The sequence below is a fragment of the Conger conger genome, chromosome 13, assembly GCF_963514075.1.
Source record: "Conger conger chromosome 13, fConCon1.1, whole genome shotgun sequence".
Lineage (NCBI taxonomy): Eukaryota > Metazoa > Chordata > Actinopteri > Anguilliformes > Congridae > Conger > Conger conger.
In genome coordinates, this window is record NC_083772.1 from 19,720,263 (window position 1) to 19,745,957 (window position 25,695).

Consider the following 25,695-nt stretch of genomic DNA (forward strand, 5'->3'; position numbering starts at 1 on the left):
GCATTTATTAATTATGTATTCGCATGCGTACCGAAGGCCAAGGATGAACGTTACAAGCCCAGACCTGAAGAGGTACGGTATGTTTACCTAACGCCGACTCCAGGTTGCTTCAGTAAGTCCAGTCACTTCTGTTTGCTGTTGGAATCATAAGCTAAGGGAGAAACAGCACTGAAACTTTCCCCAATTTCAACACATTACTGTTCAATAAGGCGCAGAAAACTGCAGCCCTGGGTGCGGGGGTCTTATCGATGGACAGGCCACACAATAAGGGTTAATATGAGACGCACAGAACGCCGTGTACAGCCCACAGCAATCATGTCGAATAACACAAATATGTCACATGAAAATAAGAACAAATTCATAACCAGAACACAGTTTCACATCCAGGGAGAGCTAATGCACTGAAATCAGTCAGCTTCATTTGTCCATCCACGGTGTCATAGTCCTGCTCTCTCCCAGGATATTACCACAGATTACACTGTTACACTCAGGGAACAGAGACTTTCCATCCAGAGGAATAAATAACTACTCATTTTACAAGCAACACTTTTGTTCATACAAATTAGTTAAGTAACAAGCAAAACATTTATCTCATTAAGTAATGTAAGACACTTTGGATTAAAAAGTTGTAGCTGTCATTAAGAGACGAAGGTAAAGAGGGGATTGAATGCTAATTGTGGAAAAATGTTTTTAACAGCAATTATTATTATTATTATTATTATTATTATTATGAATCTTTATTTATACTCACCTGCATGGATTTGGACTGTGGGTGGGAGGAAACCCATACAGACACAGGGAGAACATACAAACTGAGGCCAAGGTCAGGACTCAAACCCAGGACCTTCTTTCTGTGAGGCGACAGAGCTATCCTATCTTGATATCTTGGTCAGAGCGAAATTTCTGTCTTAGCAGAGGTCACAGCCTCCTGGGCCTGGTTAAATTGGCCTTTTCTCACCCTGGCACACAAACAGCAGTCCTGGGTGTGTTGATGTTATGTTTGTGAGCACCAAGGCCAGCTCAAAATGAAAAAGCCAAAACAAGCCCGCGTAAGAGAATCTGAAAGAGGGAAAGAAGCTGATGGTAATCAAGAGAAAAGAAAGAGAACTACTCCAAGGAGATTCTAAACCCCAAAACACAACACACAACTCTAAACCAGACACCAACACTGAGAGTGAGGTGTGCGGAGGCTGGGAGCTTTCACCTGAAATGTCATTGCACTCAAGGCCGCAGCACTCAGTAACAAACTGAAAACAAACAGGCCAATATTCTCCAAATACTGTATACACATCTGCACCAGGAGCCAGTATCTGTGAAAGTCACAAAGTAATGGCTGAAATGTGAAGCGTTCTCTTTCTTACCCCATTGGCAAATGTTAGAATGACAATATATTTTTCTTATTTAGTAGGAAGAAGATTTTAAGTCTAAATATGAGAGTAAAATAGTTGTTGAGATGTACTTTTTTGTTTTTAGCAGTGTAGGCTACAGAATGTAATGTTACAGCACAACTCCTGGATCCTAGTCAAATCCCAGTGTAAAAACGCTGCACGGTTGTCCCGCCTGTTGATAACAAATCTGTTCCTCTTTACAACAGCAGGCCTGAAATGCATCAGGTACTACACGGCAGCTTCAAGGGTATTTCTGCTTGAAATGTGTTATTGAAAGAGTGAAATGACATTTACACCATGCCCCGCAGTCCTATCCTAAACAAACCTACTTACATGTATGTTGTATGTATAAGCAAGTGAATGTCACCGAACACATCAGGATCATTCACATGGCCAAGCACTGATGATACCGCTGGATGCGACAAGTGACAAGAAGCTTCTGCTAACACTGTGTGTGTGTGTGTGTGTGTGTGTGCGTGCGTGTGCGTGTGTGTGCGTGCATGCATGTGTGCGTGTGGGTCTAAGTGTGTGTGAGACTATTCGTGCGCGTGACTGTGTGTGTGCATATGTGTGGGTGTGTGTGCATGTGTGTGCATGTGTGTGCATGCGGGTCTGTGTGTGTGTGTGTGTGTGTGCGTGCGTGCGTGTGTCTGTGTGTGGGTCTATGTGTGTGTGAGACTGTGTGTGTGTGTGTGTGTGTGTGTGTGTGTGTGCGTGCGTGCGTGTGTGTGTGTGTGCATGTGCGATGTGTGTTAATGCAGGAGCTAATGCCGTTTGGCTAATTATTCCAGCTGGCTAAAGCTGAATGCTACACCGTAGCCTGAATTGGTCACGTAGGGTACCTCTCTGGCACTTCACCAAACAGCATGTCCAGTCCAGAATTAAACAAAGCAGAACATATTCCCATACCAGAGGGACAAAGCGCTATTAAAACAGCACGACTCGGAAATCTGCTGCACTGAGCGTGTAGCTCGTTAGATAAGAATCAGCACCTGCATATGTGTCTGATGCATCCCCGGACATCTGGGAGAAACGCAGCCACACCTGCCTCCAACCCCCAAATACAATATAAACCCTGAAGAATCAACCAGGCCCCAAGCCGTACTTTGCAAGAAATTAAATATTATGGCAGTCGGTGCATTGCTAAATTAAGAGTGCACTCAGACTGGCAAACGTTTGACAATATCCTAGACATATTAACTGCCATCGGCTTCCAAAATTTGAAAATTCACACTCTCAAAATTGCCCCTCCTTTGTATAGTAAGAAAAAAACCTCTGAAAATTACTTCTGAAAATACTCGCTAACCACATTCCTTAAGTTACAGAAGTTACCAAATTAGTCAAGATAACAGAATCTTTAAAACAAAAAACTAGAATAGAAATAATTGCCAGTTGAGATAGAACTGTAGAGTTTAGCCCCAACTCAAGACTAATTTTAAATACATCTACAACTGTGGGATCATTGACATGTTGAATAAGCAGTGAATATTAGCAGCTGTTAGTGATCAATCTTCATATGAAGTCATGCTGACATGCTGATGCATCCCTAACAGGAACTAAATTAAGAGAGACAGACATTTTGGAAGTAAATTGCAATCAGCATACCACAGACATTTTATGACTCGTCTTAAAATGTTATTCAATGAATACCTTGCTTGGCTGAAATTGTATACCAGCGAGATATATGCATAGACAGTAACTTTGTCATGGTCAAAGCTGCAGGATTCTGGGACTGAGAAGGAGGGTATTTGTGTTGCACACAACAGCATGTGGTTTCAGGTTGTGTGCTTATAGCATTTGCTCAAGGGCATAAACTGACTGTAAGGTTTTATGTCATGTCAGTTTTTTGTTTATTTATTTTAAATGAACTGCAGGAAAAAGAAAACAGGTCTGAGACAAGTGGAAAATGCATGAGCTGAAACAATGCTCATCATGCAAGGCTACTGACTGCAACATCTGCCAAAACCGGGCAGTTTTCTTTTTCTTTAGCCAAAGAAAAAAAGCGAGGAGGATTATGGTAGCTTAAAGGTACTGAACAATAAATAAAAACCCAAACTGAACATTCATTGAAGGTACTGAATTTGATGTTACACCTCAAGCACACCTAATGGAACTAATCAAGCCCTTAATTAGTTATATCAGGCGTGTTTGAGACAGAACACATAAAATCCCCAAGGAGAGGTTTGGGAACCACTGATTTACATGCAACTTAGTCAAACATACAGTTTTGAAGTTCATTTTAGATCTGGTTTAATGGGTTGAGTGATTAAAATAGCGCACCACACCATTCTGAATCTCGGAGGGGTGATTACGTTTGAAAGCAGAAAGTTTGGCAGGGAAACGGTTGATGTAAAATAGCATGTTCATACCCTTTTTGATGAATCCTGGACTATTTCACTTTCACGCAGTGGTCACATGGTGCATAAGTCGTGTTGACAATGGTTACGGCCCAACCTCTCCCACGGACCATGCACAACCGGACAACCGAACCGCAACCGAAAACAAATTCCCACTAATCCAAAGTCCGAAATCAAAATACGCACAACAAAAACGCATTACAAAAGAATCAAAAAGGAATAACTGCAAACAAAACATGGCACAAAACACTTACTGTAGCTGAAACTATAAGATACAACGGTCTCAAAAACACAGGACTTAAAGGTGCAGAGTCCAGCTTTGCTCATTTTGGCCAGGTGGACTTGGCTGCACACAGCTGTCAATCAGTCACCTGGCTAACTGGCTGCACATGCAGGAGCCCGCCCCAGGCACACAGAGGCTCCAGCACAGGGGAACGTCACACAATGCAGATGCAAAAGTCAATTTTGCCATGGCTCAGATTGAGCTAATGAGACAACCCGCATCACACCTCCGGAAAAGTTTGTTGGAAACACGAAGGGCCTAAACAAATCCCTGGCATTTCTGAAGAGCGGGGCACACTATCTTAACTGCCATTTCCCCTTCCATCGCTAATCCCTGAATTATTAATATCCTTCCTCATGCAGATTGTACCAGGCTCTGCGGCTTCTCGCTCTTGCCTCTCCTTCACTAGCTTTGGGGTTTTGCCACACGATGGATTAGTATTTCGTACCTATTCTGGAAGATAAACAACCATACTGTAATTAGTTACAATAATCTCAGAAGGGGATTCCAGACCAGAATGACTGATTTATATCTGTGTAGAGGGAGAAGCATTCGATCCAAAAGCATATGTGGCAGCTACTGAGGTTAAAATTGAGGAGGTAGAAAATATCCCCTTAAACTGATCATTGGTCGTGACCTGTCTTCATGGATTTTTGTAATTTTATTTGTTCAGCCAAGCCATTCACTTTCAGTCTAATAAATAACACTTGAAGTCCATCTATTTGAAGGTTCAACGTGTTGGTCAGAGATACTCTTTTGCATACCACTGTTGTAACATCTAGTTATTGAGTTACTGTCACCTTCCTGTCAGCATTGACCAGTCTGGCCCTTCTCCTCTAACCACTCTCATTAACAAGTCTACAGAACTGCCCCTCATAAAAGACCAACAAACAGACAGAGACATCACACACATACAAGCCACACACACTGCATACATTATATGCCCGTGCATGCAGAGATTAGTTGCAAACCTTTGTCTCAGTAGCATTACATGATAATGGAATGTTCTGGATGTCATTTACGGTTTGCGAATGCAAAACAAAATATGCAAAACACACAACAAAGCCTTCACATGCACAAGGCAAGGAATAATGTAATAAAGCAATTTTCCTTTGTAATGTGATGCATTCTCTCTCTCTCGCTCTCTCTCTCTCTTCACTTTCATTTCATCCTCCAGGCATTTCTTTCTCAGGGAAACTCCTTCCACACACCACTGGCCCCTCTGATTGTGGCAGGTTCGCCTGAAGAAGGACGTTCTGCAGCTCAAATTAACCGACTATTTTACGCGTTCTGACTGACTTTTGGTTTGGTTAACTGTGAGCGTCATAAATTTCTAGCACAGAACAGCTTCAATTTCAAGGATAAGAATTCTTTGGTTTCTTTTTTTTTAATACATACTTATATATATTATATATTTACTGTTTGCTGTCGACTTACTTTTTAAATTTGTGTTTTGAAGTATGCTGACGTAGGACGAGCCTAAACTCAGAATAGCCTTTCTGAAGCAAGCAATCAATCGCCTCACAGGATTGCTTAAGTTTCCATGGTAGCTTATTATAGATTAAGAAAAGTCTTGGATAGACGCAGCACTGGATATTTATCACAGCTAGATCTAGGGCAATTTAGAAAAGCATTAAACTTGAGTGCAGGTTTTCAAGCCTCATCAAAACAGCGCTTTTGTTCAGGTTAGGTGTGACCACCGTCACGGAGGACTTTGAGCTGTTGAAGTGCTTAAGTGCAACAATGGACAGGACTGCATAAGCACAGCTAACCCTTTGCAGAAATGAGACGACAGCAATTATCTAGCAGCACAATATTATTATTTCTAATGTTCTCCATGCAGTCAGCGCTCTGACATTCAAGCCCGGACTGCACTTAGCCTACACCGTGCCACGAACTGTAACTCCCCAGGGACTAATTACCTGCAAATTACAGTAACTGCCATTTCACCATCTTGCATAAGACCATCCGGCACATGACGAAATGGCATTGGGGACTGAGATCCGCAGGGACAGGCTGGGAACGTGGAGAAACTCCAGAGTCGCTTTGTTAGCCTGGCGGCGCAAACAGACGCGTGGGCTGTCACACAATGGACCCTCCTAATTTAACCTTCAGAATATGTATTTAAAAAAATAAAGTAAAATAAATAAAAAATCACAAAAGGACATCTTATTATTTTCTGCAGCGTTTTTTCGCGTGACACACTGTTCTCTCATGGGGAGCATTGCCCTCATCAACATATCCCTGCTTCTGTTTTTCTAGTTAAGGAAATGGCAAAAACTGAACATAAACAGTCGTCTGCTCAGCTATTCTGTCTGTCAGAACTCTCCGGAAAGGCCGAACACCAACCTCACAGAGCAAAACAGATAAAAGATGCGCTTTCAGATGCGGCATAGGCATTGTTTATCTGACCTTTTCGATAATGCCAGCCAAGACGCTTTCAAGTTGCGTTTTGTGTACAGTACAGGGTTCAAAGCTAATGAAAAGCGTTTTTAACATCTGCGGTTGCAGTAAAAGCTTTGAGACCACTGTTCAAAGACTGAACAGAAGGAGCTGAAGCTTGGGGCTCCCAGGGAAGGGACCCTTCCAGCTGGACTGCGTGGATGCGCCTTGCGATCCGGGACCCGATCCCAGTCCTGGTAGAGCCGACTGAGCCAGCATTCAAAGCTTCGGAGGAAATGAGGAAATAATAAAAAACTAAACCTAAAAAATGCAACCCACCTGAACAATATAAAATGCATATTGCTATGAAGAACAATATTTACTTAGAGGGGTATAACAATATCACATCCTGGACGCGGGCAGGGACCCGATCGAATCGATACAACATGCAGAAATTGATCTGTATCGTTATGAATCATAGCAAAATATTTAAACTGAAAAAGTGATTCATTCAGCATTCTTTATTGTATTCCATCTCAATATTCTCCCTCCAGTCAATGGCACAACCTGGTCCAACGGCTAACCAGAATGAACCAATCAGACGATTGACATCCCACTCTTCATGAACTGGTATTGGGAAATATTTTTACTTTTCTCCACAAACAGTGCTCGAATTCCAGAATTAAGCGGAATATTTATTTCCCTGAGAGCATGCCAGCTGTATGCACTACCATTCAAAGGTTTAGAGTCACCTTGCCTTTTTCTTCATTTGTAATCAAACAATTCCTATATGGTCAAATCAAGGTATGCAATGTATGAGCCTCAAACCACTGTGCTGCCGTCAGATATGCAGTAGATACTAGAATAATTCTTTCTCCTGAATATTTTTTCCATCGAGTTCAACAGGAAATTTCAGGGGGAACTATTCTTATAATATCTACTGCATATCTGGCAGCAGCATGATGGTTTGAGGCTCCAGTGGTTGTTTTGTAGAATCAGGCATGTAACTGCAAGGTTAGAAAGAAAGCCAGTGCCCACACCTGCTCTTTCTGGGTAAGATTGAGGACCCCTGATCTCTCAAGTCAGAGAAAATTTTAATCTTTTTTTTCTGTTTTCCTTACACAAAGTCACTGTTATCAAGGTGCTTAAAGTGGTGGCGTTCTATGATGAAGCAGTATGTCCAAAAATCCATCTTACTTTATACTGGTATACTAAAGCCGCCATATGTACACCGAATGATAGTTTACATATATAGTGTGTAGTGTGTGGAGTTTGATTTCAGACACATGTTTTTCTGAGAGAAGGGCCAAAAAATTATGGGTCACGCCAACAAAAGGTGAAAAAGGTGTAACTTCACTTCCGTATTTAAAAAATAAAAACTGGTAAAGACAAACATGAATATAAATATATATATATATATATATTTATATATATATATATATATTTATGCACTAGTGGAAATGTATTCTACCAACTTACAGTTCTATTATCACCTACCTAATAATAAGACAACTTCACAAGCAGAGCGTAAATATCACGAAAACAAGGTGGAATGTCTGCTCATTAAAGGAGATGAAATGCATTTCAAGCATCTGTCAAAAACAACCTTTATGTTCTGTATAACACCACCACACATTACGGGAAACATGAGTTCTCAGATTAGACACAATCCATCTCCACATCGCAAATATCACACCTGTTCAAGAAGGCCTGTTAAACAAGACATTAGCTTGGTAGTATAAATGTAAACCCTCAACATTTAAACGTGCTATTATTGAATCAAAGTAAAAAAAAACAGCTAACTTTTTAATTATAAATAATAGAACAGAAAAGCCACCAGCTCAACTGATGTGTGGAGATCTTTCTGGTGCAAAATGGCAGGCGTGCCTCACCCAGGTGATGACAAATACCATTCGAACCCAGGTCTGCAGCCCACATCCTGGCTAGCTAAACCATATGAACTCCTTGAAACACGGGTGCGCTGAGGAACGATCCACCATTTTGTGTCATTCTGTGTAGATCTTATCCTGACTGCCCCCGGGCTTGAACCACCGACCTTCTGGGTCCTAGTCATCTCCCTTACCCACTAGGCCCCATTGCACCTACATTTTTAGTATACGAGTCTATATCTGATGATTTGTATTTAAATATGAATATTTTTAACCGTATATCTTCTCCTCACCTACTCTGCATCATCTGACAATCCACCAGAGAGAGGGTCCTGCCATCTTTGTGATAGCTTCTGGTCTCATTGGCTCAGCTATGGGAGAAGAAGCTCCTCTCCAGTGATTTAGAGTGCAGACATTAGGCCAAAGGCACAGAATGTAATGCATTTCTGAATAATCCCAGAACCGGTCCGTAGGCCCTCAGCGTGAAGCCTTTCTTATTTCAGCCCTTCTCCGGCTGACGGGAATATGTCTGACACCAGTCTTACATGCCGGGTTGGAGAGAGCCTCGTGTACAAGTGCACTGCGATTTGAAAAGCCAGGAACGTGAACAATTCAGTTCTCCCCCAGCCGGTTAGCGAGAGCTGGAATATTGGAATACCGGAATACCGGCAAAGAAGGACTACTGCTGTCCACCTCGGAATCATGCAGGAAAGAGAAGTAGTAGAAGTAATCCCAATCCTTTGATTTTGTTTTTTGGATTATGGAATAAAAGTTGGAATTCCCTAGAGCCTTCTATGATGCTGCTCCCAATATGGTTGTTCTACCAGGGGGAAAATGGTATCACAGTACAGGCTAAAATTATCATTTTTATTTTACATTTCAAGGAAAGCAGGGGATGAGTTTCTGTTGGATTACTGTGGGTCCCATGTGGTCTGGAAGTGAACCTTGTGAGCCTATAGCACGTCTCATCGTCAATCATACAAAATAAATCAAATGTAGACTTGAGAATCCTGAACGGCAAGATACTGCAAAGCCCTACAGGCACGAGTGAAAAGCAGGTGATAAATTCTTCTTCTTCATTTCAGGCAATATATGAATGCACATGCAGATGGCAAAAAATGTAAAAGTCAAATTATGAAGGCATACTGGTATTCACTTAACAAGCCCCTTTAAGCTCAACTCTGGCCTGGCTTTAACTCATTTTCATTCACTGCACGCAGACACCCCTGCAAACACCTGGCAATCCCGACCAAGGTCTAATGTCCAAATGAGTTTAACTCAATCCCTGTCAGCCTATTAGAGTGGCACAGAGCCGGTTCTCTCCCAATCCCACTTGTCGATTGAGCAGGGGTGCTGTCGAGTGCACGTGGTGACTCAGGTGTCCGTGGTGACGGAGGGTTTTGACTCAGACCTCACACCGAGCGGGACGAGGTGTCCGGGCTCACAGGTTAACGAGAAGAACCTTCTGGAAGCTAACATGGGAGGAAGACCTTGGCCTACAGACATCATCCAGCAGTGCAGGGATCTGTAGCTGGCTTGGGGGGTGTATGTGGGGGGGGTGAGAGTCTTAGCTGGCGATCCAAGGAAATGCGCTAAACCTTCACATTAGTGCGGCACAGCAGGGGGGACAGCTTACGTAGATCAATTATTTCGTCCGGCGGCCATTTTGGGTCCAAGCCCGGGGCGAATCCGGTTGATGGGAACGCTACAGCACTGACAAGGGCATGACTCAGCATTCATAAAGTGGGATATTCACCACAGCCCTTAAAATAACTGGATCAATCAAACGAGCAGAGGAACTGCTGTCCTCACAATGCCACAAGTCCCCCAGTGGTTTCGCTTGAAAGTAACGGCAGACATATTGCCTCAAATTCTAAAAGCTCGAGGTACAATCTGCAAGTCACATGCTAATCTGGTTTGTCCTCCTATGCGGAATCTGAACATACAGGAACATACATAACATGCTAAATAGATGCAAACAGCTTGGGGTGTTAAAAACACAGTAATTCAACCAGAAGACAACATTTTAACTAAAAAGTGCCACAGCCGCCACTACTCGTACAGGTATTAAGAGTACCTGCATATTAGTAAGTCAAACAGTCAAACAGGTGCATTTTGGAGGTAAGACAAAGTAAGTATGATATCTGAAATAAAAGTATGAGAACATTTATTTTACAACAGTAAGATTAACATTTAATTATGGTAAAATTATGGAAACACTTCAACCTCAAGAATCCCTTAATCACACAGGCACGATAGTGAGAATTTCACACAGATATTAGAACAGGATATTCTTGGAGAAGGAAATGGGGACTAAATCTTTGTGGAACTATTAGTCACTAAAGTGCAATATTCACACTAAGTACAATTACCCTTTATAGCTGTGCCTGGTCACCTACAGTGAAAAGTTCATCTTTGTATCTTTAACATGGCTCAATTATTTTATATGTTATAGCTAATACGTTCAAGAACCATAGTTCTTGGGGGGGAAATAAAATCTCAGAAGGTCATGAAATTTCATACCAACCAATCATATACTGCAAGGCAAACCAGTATTCAAAAGACAAAAACCAAATCAAATGCACTAAAACAGAATGTAGCCTACGAATATTACAGGAGTACACAAATTAATGTCAATATTACAAAAAAATAATTTGTTTATAAAGCCCATATATTAAAAAGGCTTGCCCAATCAGACTCGTGGTAGGTCAAACCTCCAAACCTGTTGAGCCGAGTGGTGTCTTTTGGGCACATACCCAACCCAACCCTCCCCAGCTCTTTGTAGAAAATGTAAAATAACCCACATCCCTCTGGCTGTCCTGCAATACGCCCTGAATGAAATTTTCAAATTAAACGCGGTTCCTGTAGCACACACTGTGTCCTTTAAAGCTTCTCTCAAGAGCTCAATCCTGCAACACTTAAAGGCTATTGCATACCCGTAACGGACCCACGATAACTTGATTTGATAACGTCCCCCAAGCACCAGAAAGCAGATGGTGTTTACGTTCCGTACGTTCGGATACAATTCCCTGAAAATAAAAGAATGTCAGGAATGATCTTAAAGTTTTCTCGGTAGAGAAATGGCGCCAGATCCTCCCCACCCCCTCCATATGCAGAGACTGTACCCTGCTATAGAGCTGCAGGCTGGTGAGACTGTCAGGTTCAGGTCAGTTCATGTTCCATCATGATACCTGTGTGCGTGTGAGTGTGAGTGTGAGAGTGTGTGTGTGTGTATGGCTGTGAGTGTGTGTGTGGGTGTGTGTGGGTGTGCGTGTGTGTGCGTGTGTGTGTGTGTGTGCGTGTGTGCGTGTGTGAGTATGTGTGTGGGTGTGCGTGCGTGTGTGTGAGTGTGTGTGTGTCTACCCGTACATGTGTGTGTGTGTGTGTGTGTGTGTGTGTGTCTACCCGTGCATGTGTGTGTGTGTTTGTGTGTGTGTGAGTGTAGGTGCGGGTGGGTGTGCATGTGTGTGTGTGTGTGTGTGTCTACCCGTGCATGTGTGTGTGTGTGTGTGTGTGTGTGTGTGTCTACCCGTGCATGTGTGTGTGTGTGTGTGTGTGTGAGTGTAGGTGCGGGTCGGTGTGCATGTGCATGTGTGTGTGTGTGTGTGTGTGTGTGTGTGCGCATACTCACACACATACGTATACAGTACAGACTGGAAAGGCTCTGGGGTTCTGACACTCATCAGAGAACCAGAGACTGCTGAGTACCCTGCAGGCCCCAGCCTGGCCCAGCCAGAGAACCGTATCTGTCACAGCCGCTAACCCGCGGACACTCCGCTAATCATCGTGAGCGGATAACGGCGAGCCGCGCGGAGAGACCACGCCCGGCTGAAACCCGCCACACTCCCGCTGGGACGGGGCCGGAGAGAGCAGCGGAGGACGGTTTGGGGCGCTGTTCTGAGATCAGCGCACGGAGCCCACGCCGTGGCGTTAGCCACCTGCGTCTGGGAGGCTGTAGCAGCAACGACATCACAGCAACACCGCAAGCTTCCCGTGTTTAACCATTACAAACCGCTGGTCCTTACTGTGCGTCGATCACAGCACTGATCACTGAGAGTGTCCCGTGCGGAATGCGCTCGGGTTGCCATTGTTTACAGTAAGGAGAAGGCCTTTCAGTCACTCGCAGTATCGCCGTGGTTACACGCCAGTCAGCCACAATGCTCTGATGCTACAGGGAGAGCCAAAACCTCTCTCTGCTTTTCACGTCCAATAGGATTTAGTGAGTCTTGACAGCTTCTCATCCACAACACCCCCCCCCTCACACACCCAACACCGCCCCCCCTTCCCCTCACACACCAAACACCCAACACCCACGCCCCCGACCCCCCCCACCCCCCCACTGTGCGATAAATCACAGAGTGACAGGCTGCAGCCTCAACAAAACATAATGCCTGAGGGCCGGAAACACACACCCCTCTTTTATTTACCCGCTGTAGCCATTAATAGCCGTCGTGTAGAGAAGGTGAAAGGGCAGGCGTGAGGTTTGGCGCAAAGGTGAATAAATTTTAACAGCCAGGGTCTGACACAATGATTAATTCTGTCATGTCTGGGGGGGGGGGCAGGAGAGAGAGATAGATAGAGAGAGAGAGAGAGAGAGAGAGAGAGAGAGAGAGAGAGAGAGGGAGAGAGAGAGAGAGCGAGAGAGCGAGAGAGAGCGGGAGAGAGCCCAATGTTTTAACCCTTTAAGGTGTGAGTTGACTTGTATGTTGACTTCTAATATGTCATTAGAATATTCTTAAATGAACATTCAAATGCTGATGTAACAGCCACTACTGTAGTCATTGCAATGAACAGAGTTCTAGAACACTGACTTAGAATCTTGAAAAAAACATTTTCAAGAAAACTACTCTCTACAAAGGGTTCAAAGTTCAAACTTCAGGGGTGGGAGCAGACACCGAGTCGCAGCTGCTGTGTTCTCTCAAGCGGTGACGGTCCTCAGAGGAGGTGGACCTTAGCTGTACAAAGAGCGAACAGCAGTCCATGTCCCGTCACAAGGCAGCCAGACTGAGAGGTGCTAAACTGTGAGAAGCCCACTGACTCTGCCCATGTTGAAAAGCCTAGTATTGTCTGAACCGATGTAGCAAGGGTAATAATAATAATAACTTGTTATTCAGCTGATGCTTTTATACATAGCGACTTAATTGATTAGACTAAGCAGGGGACAATCCCCCCTGGAGGAATGTGGGATTAAGGGCCTTGCTCAAGGGCTTGAACCACTAACCTTCGGGGTACCAGTCTTGTACCTTAGCCACTATGCAACAGGCTGCCCCCACAGGTAGGCCAATTCACTGTCATGCCCAATAAGAGAGCGGAATTAACTTGAGGCCTTGCACAATGCATACTGTTTAACTGTACTTATTTTATGTTATTTCTAGATCTACAGTAAATACAGCAGTTTGTGCTGGTATCCATTGACAGGACTGGAGTGTTACGGTGCTCTGCCCAAATTTTGTATTATATAAAGCTTTAGCTATTTGGTCTTACAGTACTTTACTGTCATTTAACCTTTCCAAAGTATTTACAAAATACTTATCATTCCCAGTCACAGCTGCCCTTTTTATAACCTGATTACTCATATGACCTTATCAGCAAAAACATACAAATACCATTTTATGAGGTCCTCCTGAGAAATTTTTAAATTGTAGAATGGTTGATTAACATCTTTATATGAAGTCTGGTCAAGGTGGAGTACATAAAATAGATACAATGTGATTTTATTTCCATTTCCGAGATTACCTTGAAGCTTTTCATTGAAGAACACGCTTAGCAACATTAAATCAAGAAGATTTTGCCGTTTCCATTCAAATTATCTGAAATGCTGTTTCACGTTAAATCACAGTGATAATTTCCTCTAGCCTGATTTAATTCAATGGGAAAAGCAGATAGTTATCATATCAATAGTGCACTACCATGAACATAATTTTTACAGACAAAGCCAAACGTGTGTTCATGTAAGATTGCCATTTCCTTCAGATGAGAAGATAGGCACAGGGCCCTGACTCAACTTGAATGTGGTTTTCATTATTAATCAAAAGGAATATTTTTTAAAACCACCCTAAAGACAGCAAATAGCAGGTATAACAGCAGACAGTAATTAAGGATAGTAATTTGAGCTCAATATCTCATCCAAAATAAGACAGCCAGTAAAAACCCACCTGTTTGTAGTGGGGGGGGGGGGGTATTTTTTTGAGAAGCTCTACATAAAAGCATAATTGACTCAGTGAAGGCGTATTGATCTCAAATGCCTAATTTTCCAGAAATTATCTTGACTAAGCAGAAGTCGGTAGTACAGTAATTTTAAAAAGTTCATCTTTGTGCCACTGTTGTGCCTCTAATCAAAAAAACTTAAATTAACCATTCGAATAGCTGAATTAATGTAGACTTACTCAGCACCGCGCCTGTACTTAAAAAAAGTTCCACTAAATATTAAACACGCTGCATTTAACGCAACGATGAAACAGTCTGAACCGAGAGGTCTAATAAACCCGGCTGCTTTATGTTGATGACACAAATTGCTTTTTTAAAAACAGTGAATTTTGTTCTGATAACTTCAACCTTATTCTCTAAGAATTCATATTTTCTCACCCAGGGCTATCTCACTCTCAGCAGAGCTGAAACGAGCTCCCAGAATGCACTGCACCTGGAACCGAATAGGCCGATACGTTTTCAGCATCCTTAAATTACATTTTTGTGTAATGGCTCGCAAATCGGCGTTAAGTCATCAGGAGTCTTAGCACGATGTAAGACAACAGTGCCGTCACGGTGCCAAGATCCTGATTACAGCATTGTGTTGCTTGGGCATTGTGGGATTTTACTTTCTTGTTTCCATGATGCAAGCACAGCACACTATTCTCAAAAATCACTGTGATATACAATGTTTCTAGATTTCTATTTAGAGTAAACATTTTTTTTTTTGTTTTTTTTTGATTGATGCTTCAGTTTTGTCGTTCTGGAGGGTCGGTGCTGTGATTGTACATTTTATGTATCCGTGTATGTTTTGAAAAAGAGTCCATAAGTCAACATGTTACCTGATAGGCATGTGTCAGGACACTCTCAGATGCATAAACAAACTGGAAAAACGGGCACAGCTTTGTGACAGAGACGACTTGAATGCCTCCGATTAGCCAATCATGTTGTGGAAAATGATGTCCCGTGAAAGCAGACCTGGGTCAAATACATAATTGTTGGATTCAAATACTTTTCCTTGCTTTACTGAGCTTGTCCGGTGTATTACATTTTACATTTGGTAGACACTTTTAATCCAAAGTGACTTACAAGTGCATTGGAACCTATGAAGTACTAGCAAAAATGACAAAACCCCACCTCCTGGTCCTCTTGGTTGGTTCAATTGAACCAGGCAAGATCAGTCGAGCACAGAAAAGTATTTGAATCCAAAACAATTATGTATGTGACCCAGGTCTGCATGCACCAAATGTAGTCCAATAAGCCTGTTGTGAAGCCTGTTGTGAAGAGGCCTATGGCTTAACGGCAGGGCGTGTTCAAAACAAGGGACCAATGACTCTGATATCCAAAGCGACTTACAGTTGATTAGACTAAGCAGGGGACAATCCCCCTGGAGCCATGTGGGGTTAAAGGCCTTGCTCAAGGGCCCAACAGCTGTTCGGATCTTATCGTGGCAATACTGGGACTTGAACCACCAACCTTCTGGGTCCCACTCATGTACCTCAGCCACTAGGCTACAGTCTGCCCTTTCGTCCTCTCATCCCCCAACCATACTCACAGTCCAAAACAGAGGATGAAATACCCCATTTAATCCTGATTACCTCTCATGTTTTTAGTCCAATGGACAACGCCAGAGAGAGGAAGGGAAGTGAACTACACTACTCTCAGAGCCCGGGCACTTGAGTCTTAAGTGCGGCGTTAAGCGGGAGCAGTGTCAGCCGGCACACATTCCACTGGAGCTGTGAGCATCTGCCGGCCACATACCCCAGTCCCCCCCACGCCCCAACCAGGGGCCCCCTGCCAAGCAATCCCACCTGTCCCATCATCACGTATTCATTAGCCCCGGAGAACAAACAGCTGAAACCACACGGCGAGCCTGAGGCCCCGGCCCCGGCCAAGACTGGAGCGAGGAGAGCGTGCCTTAACACAAGTCTGAGATTTATTCGATTTTGTAATGCGATTCTTAAAGGCGGCGGTATGAAACGAGAGCGGGGACCGCTGCCAAGCGGCTGTAGTTAATTTAACCTCACGCTCCGGTTCTCAATCACACGCAATTACAGAGTCTTTGCCCGAGTTCCTCTCGGTCTCGTACCCACCCTGCCACAACCACCCCCCCCCCCCCCCCGGTCAAATGATTAGAGGGAACTTGAATCAGAGATTCAAGAGAGAACACCTTCATCCCGTCAATTTCCTTACAGTACATGTCATACAGACATCCTGTGCCCTCAAGCCACTGACAGTACCTCCATTTTATAAAACAAAGTGTAGCTCAAAAGATTTAGTTTTGAACAGACAAAACGGCCATCCATCAGCACTGACGGCCAAAAGAAGCCACGCTACTGCCAGTCGTGACGTCTTGCAAGAGCCATGAACAAGTGCAGATTGTGTGAAAAGTGCCCGAATTCAGTGAGCATTATTACTGGCCAACACCTCGCCATCTGCTGTTTGCGTGTTTCCTGACGGGCGTTTTGCTTGACACCATGGTCACAGCTGGGCGGCCATTTAGCAACAGTGATCCAGCAAGGCTTGCACAATAGCGCCAAGCCTCAAGACAAACACAAACTTTCAACAGGCTGGTCGGATACTTAAAGCCTTTTACAGGACAACTGGAAGAGTGTGAAGGAGCCACACATCACTCTTCACTTAAGAGAGGAGGTGTGTTTCATTACTTTCACTAACCCAATTCTACAACGGCAGTAATGCCTTCTAAACAATGATTGCCTGTGAGATGCTATTTCTCAGACAGCTCCCACAGGAGAAGAGGCAATTCATTATTCTCCTCTTATTTTCAGTTTGTGTTTTAATACTAGTTTTGGAACGTCACATGCCTTCCTTAGGTTTTTGAAATTCAACCAAGAACTCAGCGGCAATCGTTCAGACCAAACCACAGTAGTATCTTTAATTGCGAGCTCCCGAGAACCTCTGAAATTTGAGAATGTTATTTCCATAAAAATATGAAGCAGCAGAAAATGATCTGTAAATATGATTTGATAACACTGCATCCTCATCTTATGAAATATGAACAGGCCGCGCCGTTTGATGTAGTGTCCCATCGATAATGTCTCTCAGAAATAAAATAAAAGACTCTTAATACTCCGGCCCGTGTATTTCATCACAAATTTGATTTGTGCGTCAGTTCTCTTCCAGGCAGATATCAAAGGGGGAAAAAAACAAGCCTGGAAAATCAGTGAAAAGCAAGAGGGCAAGAAGCGGAGGCTACAGGGGAGACAGTGAGGGCGAGGCTTTGCCCTTTTCGTGCGGAGAGCTCGTGCTGTGGACGTCCACAGCCTTCATCAACCAGGACGAGACACGCAGGAGAACACGATCCTGAAAAGGTCAAGCCCAACAGGGACCTAACAACTTCAACCGCCCCCAACCCCCCCGCCACCGCTCCTCCAAAAACCTCAACGCCTACGGACAGACCTGTCCGCACCACCTCGGACAGGGAACCCACGCCCGGCCAATCATAAGGCCTGAACAGACAACAGGGTGTGGACCAATCATTGGCATGATTTTGAGGGGGTAAGGGGAGGGGGTGGGGCTGATCTGCAGTTCCCCTCATAGCAGAGGACTGGATCCACTTATCACCAATCCTCAGCTGCTTAAGCTACAGCAATCTTCTGAAAATCCATCTTTCAGTGAAAAAAACAAAACGATATTAAAAGCTGGTCTTAAGCTGTAAATAGTTTTTTTTTTTACATTACTATCTAAGGATTTCATAAATGTTGGAATACCAAAAGTAATGAAAATGAAGCATCTGAGGTGCAACAACAAATATGTACCTGTGTGTGTCTGTGTGTAACTGTTAAAAGGGATTGAATACAGTGCCTTCAACTGTGTTATGTTGGTCAGTTTTATTAATGATATCAAGATGCAAACTAGATGGATTATATGCATACATATAGTGAGGCAGAAGTAGCCTACAGTACATTAACCACAAACATATGTAAATAGGAGATACAACTAAGCGAAGGTGAATGAAATCGCTGACCAATGTAAATAAATAAATAAATAAATAAACAAACAAACAAATACCTGCCTTAAAATTGATTTCCTTTAGTATAACTTTCTCTTCGGGCGTTATAACACTTCAATACTTGTTCGTAACAAGGCATAGTGCAATGTTGTTCCTATAATGGCAACCTAATGTTAACTAAAGTAATGCAGTCTTTCACCCTGCTATGAATTACAATTAACGACTGACAAACAATAATTGGACGCTGCACCACCTCCACTGCGGTAATACAGTAGGCTAAATGGCGCTAGTAATATTTCCCAAATGTGTGAATGCAAGCGGTCAACAGCCTCCTTCTTTTTTTCCTTTTTTTAATCTAATGCGCCGTTGTAGGCTTTTGGAGTAGCTTTAAGCATCGTTTATATCTGCTACCAAGGTAGCATAAACGCGTTTAAAATAAGCCGATTATTTTCATAAAGGGAGAAACTTCAATCATATGTTGAAAATAATAATCCTCCCAATAACAGACGATTCATCGTTTTGTGTTTGCAGTGCGTTAACAATAGCTTTACGATTAAGAATTTTAACAGGATATGCTCCGTTTTATGACAGTGCCCAAATAAGTATCACAAAATTTAATTACAATTTTGAATTCTCAATTCGATCTTTTAAATTTGACATAACACAAGCTAACGTTACCACTTCACTGGCTCTGCCTGAGCCGCCTCTCTGAGCCGTAAACCACAGCCCACAACGCGAAATCGCAGCACCTATAAACCGCCGATTGTGAACTCCTTGCGAACCTCAGCAAGTTCACCTTGCCTTCTGTCTACATCTGGCTTTCAATGCGCACTGTTCCGTTCTGGTTTTTTATACCACAGCTTGTGAAAGAATGTGTTGCAACCAACGCACAAAAAATTGATAAACGGACAGAGGAAAAAAATCCTCCCGCACAGCGTAAACACAATTCAAAGTCGGTGCGGTGTGAGATGAAGGCGAGATCTGCGTGGATGTAGGCTAAGTTACGGATGCGAGTGGGCTCTCGCTGGCTAGCTGCACATCCTTTCCATTCAAACCGAGTGCAGAAATCTGCAGCGTGCAGGCGTTCTTACAACATAAAACCACTTCTCCCGTAGAAACGCACACTTACCATTCTGGAGAAACATCCAATGTTTGTCGATCGCTTTTCGAAGTAAATCAGCCAAAATGTCAATAAGGGTCGGCTCAGGGTTTACTTTTTTTTCAGTTGTTTCACCGCTATGCTTAAGAAGTGGGGTCTCTCATCGTTGCTTGCTCAGAAAATAATACATAAAAACGGGATGGAAAAGACGCAACAGCAGCATTCACGAGGAACCTGACCGTAAGATGGATAAAACCACAATATGTCCAAGGTTCTCAAAAAAGAAGCACCACGGGGTCGTTTTATTTTGGTACTGTCCAAAAGAACCCCAAATTTTAGCGCGGAATCCTAAAGCTGAAAATCCTCTACGGCCACACACACATTATGCTCTAGCCGATCAGAGAGGCAGGGAGCCAAAGGAGAATGCCGAGGAATGACGGGGAGCACACACGTTCAGGATCGGCTTGTACCATTGAGGTAGCAGGGGTGTGCACGGACCTCCTGCAGGTACCAAGTCTGGATTATGATTTTGCTCCCCGTTCATCTTAAAAAAATAAAATAAATAAAAAAACCTCGCTGAAGTATACCTATGTCTGAAGACTGATGATTTTCCTTTTGCATTTGTAAATACATGCCTGCACATAGTGGAGAATCAAGACGTCAATATACGGATTTTTCTTCCTAAATATCTTACATATTGATAACTAAAGCTATGCAATAGCGTCAAAGTTTTCTGTTAATGAACTATCAAGAATGAAGAGACCCATCACTACAACGGAGGGGCACTCTCATGACCCATATTCAGATTACATTTTGTGTGCAACATGATCCACTGGCATCACACTGACATTTTAAATGAATTATTGAAGCACTGCCTGTGCAATTCGCTTTCTCCAAGAAGTAGCCTACTAGCTCAGCCATATTAAGGTGTTGACGGGTGAGTTATCTTCTCTAATTAGCATATGGCACTGCCCGTTCCGGTCCGCAAAGATTGATTTTACCTCAATTCATGCATAATTCTACCAGTGGTTTCAAGTCAACTGATTAGTTATTATGCATTCCAACTTGCAGGCTCATTAATATTCATATATTACAAACGTGTCAGAGAACATTGTTTGTTTTATGCCATTTATTACATTGAAGCTATTTTTACAATTCCTTGGTCGAAATAAGGACGTTTGCATTGGCTTTAAAAAAATAATGAGGTTTGTGTTTTCCTTGTTGGGTGTAAAACCTCCGTCAAATTATTATCATGTAGAATGCTCTCAGAAATTGTAATTGAGAAACACTGGTGCCTCCAATTGTTGCTCACGACTATTTCATGACAACAATGACATGACTCTTAACAACCCTGTCACTGCAGAGCATTGTAGAGGGCAAATCCAGATTTTTGTATGTTTTATAAATCCTACAAAGTGCAAGTATGTTTTAATACATTAAGACAATGTGCCATACTGCTGTGCTAAAACATTCAGGCAGCTTGTGATAAGGGGAGGCTGGGTTTTGGGCTTCAAACTACATTGGCCAAAAGGTGATGTTAACTGAGGAATAGAGATATTCAAGTGGGAATAACATGTTTATGAGAAAAGATCAGGTATGACATCAAGCCCAACCCAGCACCCCTGATGAGCAATCAATATGATATACATGCCCTTTGGTAGTTGACATATTTCAAAAACCTAAACATTGTACCTTAGACATTGCAGGACTGGTGAATGCTTACACAGCTTAAAATTCTGCCATGTGCTAAGAGAAGAGACAGGTATGAAAAGGGACTGCCCCTCTTGCATTTTGGGGAAAGTGTCAGTAAGCACATACCCCCATTCTTTATTGGTTTGCAAGTAACAAATAAAGTCTTAAAATACTCTGATTGTGTTTCACCAGGTTCTTCACCTGCTGAAAAAGGAATAAGAGGAGATTTCCACGTCAACATAGCATTAGAACGTACACATAAATTATCATTAAAATCTGACAGCAAATCAGTGTTACTCCAACTGTCATTTCTGGCCTTGGAAATGCTGCTTGAAAGGGTGGATGAAACAATAAACAGGAAGAACTGTTGGTGCCAAATTCTGTATAAAAAGAAGAAAGCACAGCATCAGAAATGTTTTTGATAACGTTTAAAAAAATAAAAAAACACACACAAATGTGGCACAATACCAGCTCCAATACCACAACTGAAAATGCCACACAGGTAAAAATGGTTATGAAAAAGGCAACATCTACATAATAAACACAAAACATGTGTTTATACAGTACTGTGCAAAAGTCTTAGGCACCTGTATAACATTCTGTAAAGAGAAGATTCTTTCAAAAATAATTCAATGAAAGGTCCTAAATAAACATGCAGGAATGTATTTTACATTACAATTCTGTAATTTGGCAGAATAGTTAAAAACTGAATCAAATCAATACTTTTTGTGGCCACCCTTCGGCATTAAAACTGCATCACTTCTCTGAGATATAGAACTGCAGTACAGCGTTGGCTAAGACAATCAGTCTAAGGGTGCCTAAGACTTCTGCACAGTACTGTAGTTTCACCGCAAAAGTATGCTAAACCGGCCATGTTGTGTTTGCCGCAAGAAATGGTTACATATGAAATAAATTCCATGTTTGTTTTTCTAGGTTCGAAAACATTGAAGTTCAACAACTTTCCAAGTCAAGGAAGGTACACTGCGCCCCCCCCATTCTTACTCATGGTACATGCCAATGGTCAATCATTCTGTGCATGAGAAGGCAGGTCTGACAAGATCTGATTTATTGGATTGTTTGCAAATCTGGCACTTTGATTGGCTGCGGGGACCCCTCTGATTTATGGCAGAGTAGAAATGATGCATGATCGTGATTAGAAGGGAGAGATGTTGCAGAGAAGTCGCCAGCAAAGGCGAGCGCATCAGAGTGTGTCTGAGTGTGTGTGAACTCAGACTGAAGTACTGCACTAGTGAGGACCGACATATGTGCGACATGAGATTTCACACCCGCTACCTGACATGTTAGTGTGCTACACGTGTTCTTTGCTGGAAGTGCTGAGAGATGGCATCTAGCGTTGCCTCTGGCGTCTTAATGAAGTGGAAAGTTGGCATGGAAACTTGATGCACATGCACACACTGGCACCCACTCTCTCTCTCTCACACACACACGCACATTCATGCAGTAATTAAAGTAGGTTCTGTTTGCAGTAGATTTATATAATTTCATAGCCTAGTTGCCAAGGTACACGACTGGTAAGGTTGTTGGTTCAAGCCCCAGTGTGGCCACGATAAGATCCGCACAGCTTTTGGGCCCTTGAGCAAGGCCCATAACCCCCACTTAGACTAATCAACTGTAACCTTGGATAAAAGCGTCAGCTGAATAACAAATTATTTATTTATTGGTCCATCCTATCTGTCTCTTCATCTCTTTATCTATGTGTGTGAGAGTAGTATATGTAGAACTTATTTATGAGGCTAAATGACTATAAATGATCTGGTCAAATTGCAAACAGCACTCAAAGCCTGTGTCCAGCCACTTGTGTTTCCAGAACCTCAGCGTGCTCCCAACAAACCAACATGCCCTGCCCCGGCGTCAGTATAATATCCTGAATGTTTTTCCGTAACCTCGACGTTGAACCTCTGACTCTGCAGTTTAGGAGGTTAGCAGGGGGAGAGGACCCTGTTGTTGTTGTACCTGACACTGCTTTTGTTCCTCCGGGCCTTTTAAGAGAGCCCTGATACTAAATCCCCCCACTATCTCAGACCCCTCTCTGAATGCCAAGGGGGGGGGGTTCCTGCGCCTCAGAGTATGTTTGGTTGCCCTGAGAACAAGAGTGGGGCCAAGAGGAGGTCTGTATGGGGTTTAATTTGGGGCATTATCCTCGTGAGCTAATCTGGGCCCAGGCTTATGGCCTTACTGCTGGCCGCCTGTCAATAGGCAAGTGAAAAGTTAAATATTCTTTCAGATGTAAAACCGACAGGCTGAGGTCCAGGGATTGTGATGCAGATGATGGGGAGCCTGGCTGCAGGAAGAAGAGGCCAGACTCGTTACCGAGGGAGACAGAGAGTTCCTGTTTATGTGATCTGGGATTTTAATTAATAAAATAAAAAAAGTAGACCAAAGAAAACGAGGTTATAATCCATGCTTATCCAAATAAATCTAATCTATTATACTGTGTGTGTCTGTATGTGTGTGTGTTGGTGTGTGTGTGTTTAATTGCTAAAAGAGATTTAATTAATAGAGCACCTTCAAATGTTTGTCTGTTTTCTTATTGATTTCAGGATTTCAATGTTTTCTAAAAGATGTGGTTCCACTTCCATAGGAATGGTATTTGGCGCCTGTGCTGATTGGTTGATTTACATGACTGAGGCTAGCTGATTTGGTCATGGTCATGGGCTTAGAGTGGTTTACAACCCAGTGCATGTCACAGAAATACCATGGTTACCCGAAGACAGTACCTTCAGACCGCCGTTCATTTTTATCTAACATATAGAGAAAACATGTTTTTCTTAGATCCATTATATAAATCACTTGCCCTTTCAATGCGAGTGCCATTCAGTCACACTGAGGGAATCAGTCCCAGCTAAAAGAACCAGTAATGTCCTGGAATCCTTGAGAATGCAGCCATAAAAATATATTTAATTTGGTACTTGAGCAACAAACATTGCAACAGAATAATTAGTTATTTATTATGAGTATTTTCCATGCTGAACGAGGTGGGCTCAGCGCCTAGTCTCCCTTTGAGTTGAATGAAAATAATATTTCCATCTCAATTATTAAACATACCATACAATATGCAGAAATCTAGGTCTGATAAAAAGACGTCCTTGTCCAATGAACATTTAGGAAGCTAATTTACTTGCTAAGATTTGTAGTTTTATTCAATATGACAACTAAACATAATTATTATCTGCTTGAATTTTCATTATGTGTTTGTGTCCTCTGGGAAAAATAACTTCTGGGCTGTTTTTTAGGGTACTGAGGATGTAAGATGCTTCGATCCACACTTCTGCCAAAAAACATTAAAGCTGCCCCTAATTTCTATAAACTTTCAAGTGCAGGCACTTGAATTTTAGAGCCAACAGAGGGACATCGTGGGAACAAGGACCCATTCAAATTTCTATTCGCTGTTTGTATGTGTGTGTGTGTATGTTCGTACGTACGTGTGTGTGGGTCTGTGCGTGTGTGTGTGTGTGTTCGTGTGTGTGTGTGTGTGTGTGCAGAATACATGCATGCATGTGAGAGAGGTGGAGAGAGAGCAAGAGAGAGGGAGAGAGGAAGAGAGAGAGATTATCTTACTTTTAAGACACTTAATTGTATCAAATATCAAGTGGCATCTAAGAGATTAGCTCTGATTCAGACAAATGAAACGACTGAGAGGTGGATGGTTTTGGTCCCGAGTTCCAAATTAAAGGAGCAGAGTATCGGAAAGACCGGTGGGCTGGCTCAGTCCTCAGAGGAGAGTACTGTACGTGCTAATTATTTCAGATGGCTGAGGAGGAGCTGAATTACACACACACACACACACACACTCACGCACACACACATGCACGTACACGCACACAGGCACTCACATTGCCACACATGTACACACACATGCGCACACACATACACGCATACACACACATGCACGCATGCACACGTACATGCACACACACACACGCATGTACACACACAGGCACACATATGCGCACACAGACATGCACGCACGTACATGCACACACATGCACACACACATGCACGCCCGCAAACACACACACGTACACACACATGCACACACGAGCGTGCATGCACGTATGAATTTGTATATTGAGAGATAAAAGGCTTCCTGTGTAAGAAATGAGGCCAGTGCAGTTCGGGCTGAACCCGAAAACTCCATCTTCCTGCTTTCTTAATTAGATGTAAAAAAACGGAAATTAAACAGGTTACATGTGATGAAGTCAGGACCTTGGAGTAGCAATTACAAAAAAAAATTAAAAATGGCCGAACCAGAAAGAAATGATGAATAGGACTGAATTCAGATTACGTAAAAAGTTCAAAAACATTGAGTTAATTAAAAAAAAGATTCTTGTTCCAGTTTATGGCAAAAGGATAAACCACAACTGTATACAATGACTACGGCTACTAGTGCTACAACTGGCACACTTACTTCTAAACCGAACATAT

The 25,695-nt window shown here is 42.8% G+C and overlaps 1 protein-coding gene across 1 annotated transcript in view; it reads right to left on the bottom strand.

Annotated features, from left to right (window-relative positions):
• tenm4 (teneurin transmembrane protein 4) overlaps positions 1–19,939 on the bottom strand; it is a 233,562-nt gene extending 213,623 nt beyond the window's left edge. Inside the window, exon 1 of the mRNA XM_061216776.1 lies at positions 19,588–19,939. The gene's annotated coding sequence lies outside the window, so the exon portion shown is untranslated. The remainder of the gene's footprint in view (positions 1–19,587) is intronic.
• Between the last annotated feature and the right edge of the window lie 5,756 nt (positions 19,940–25,695).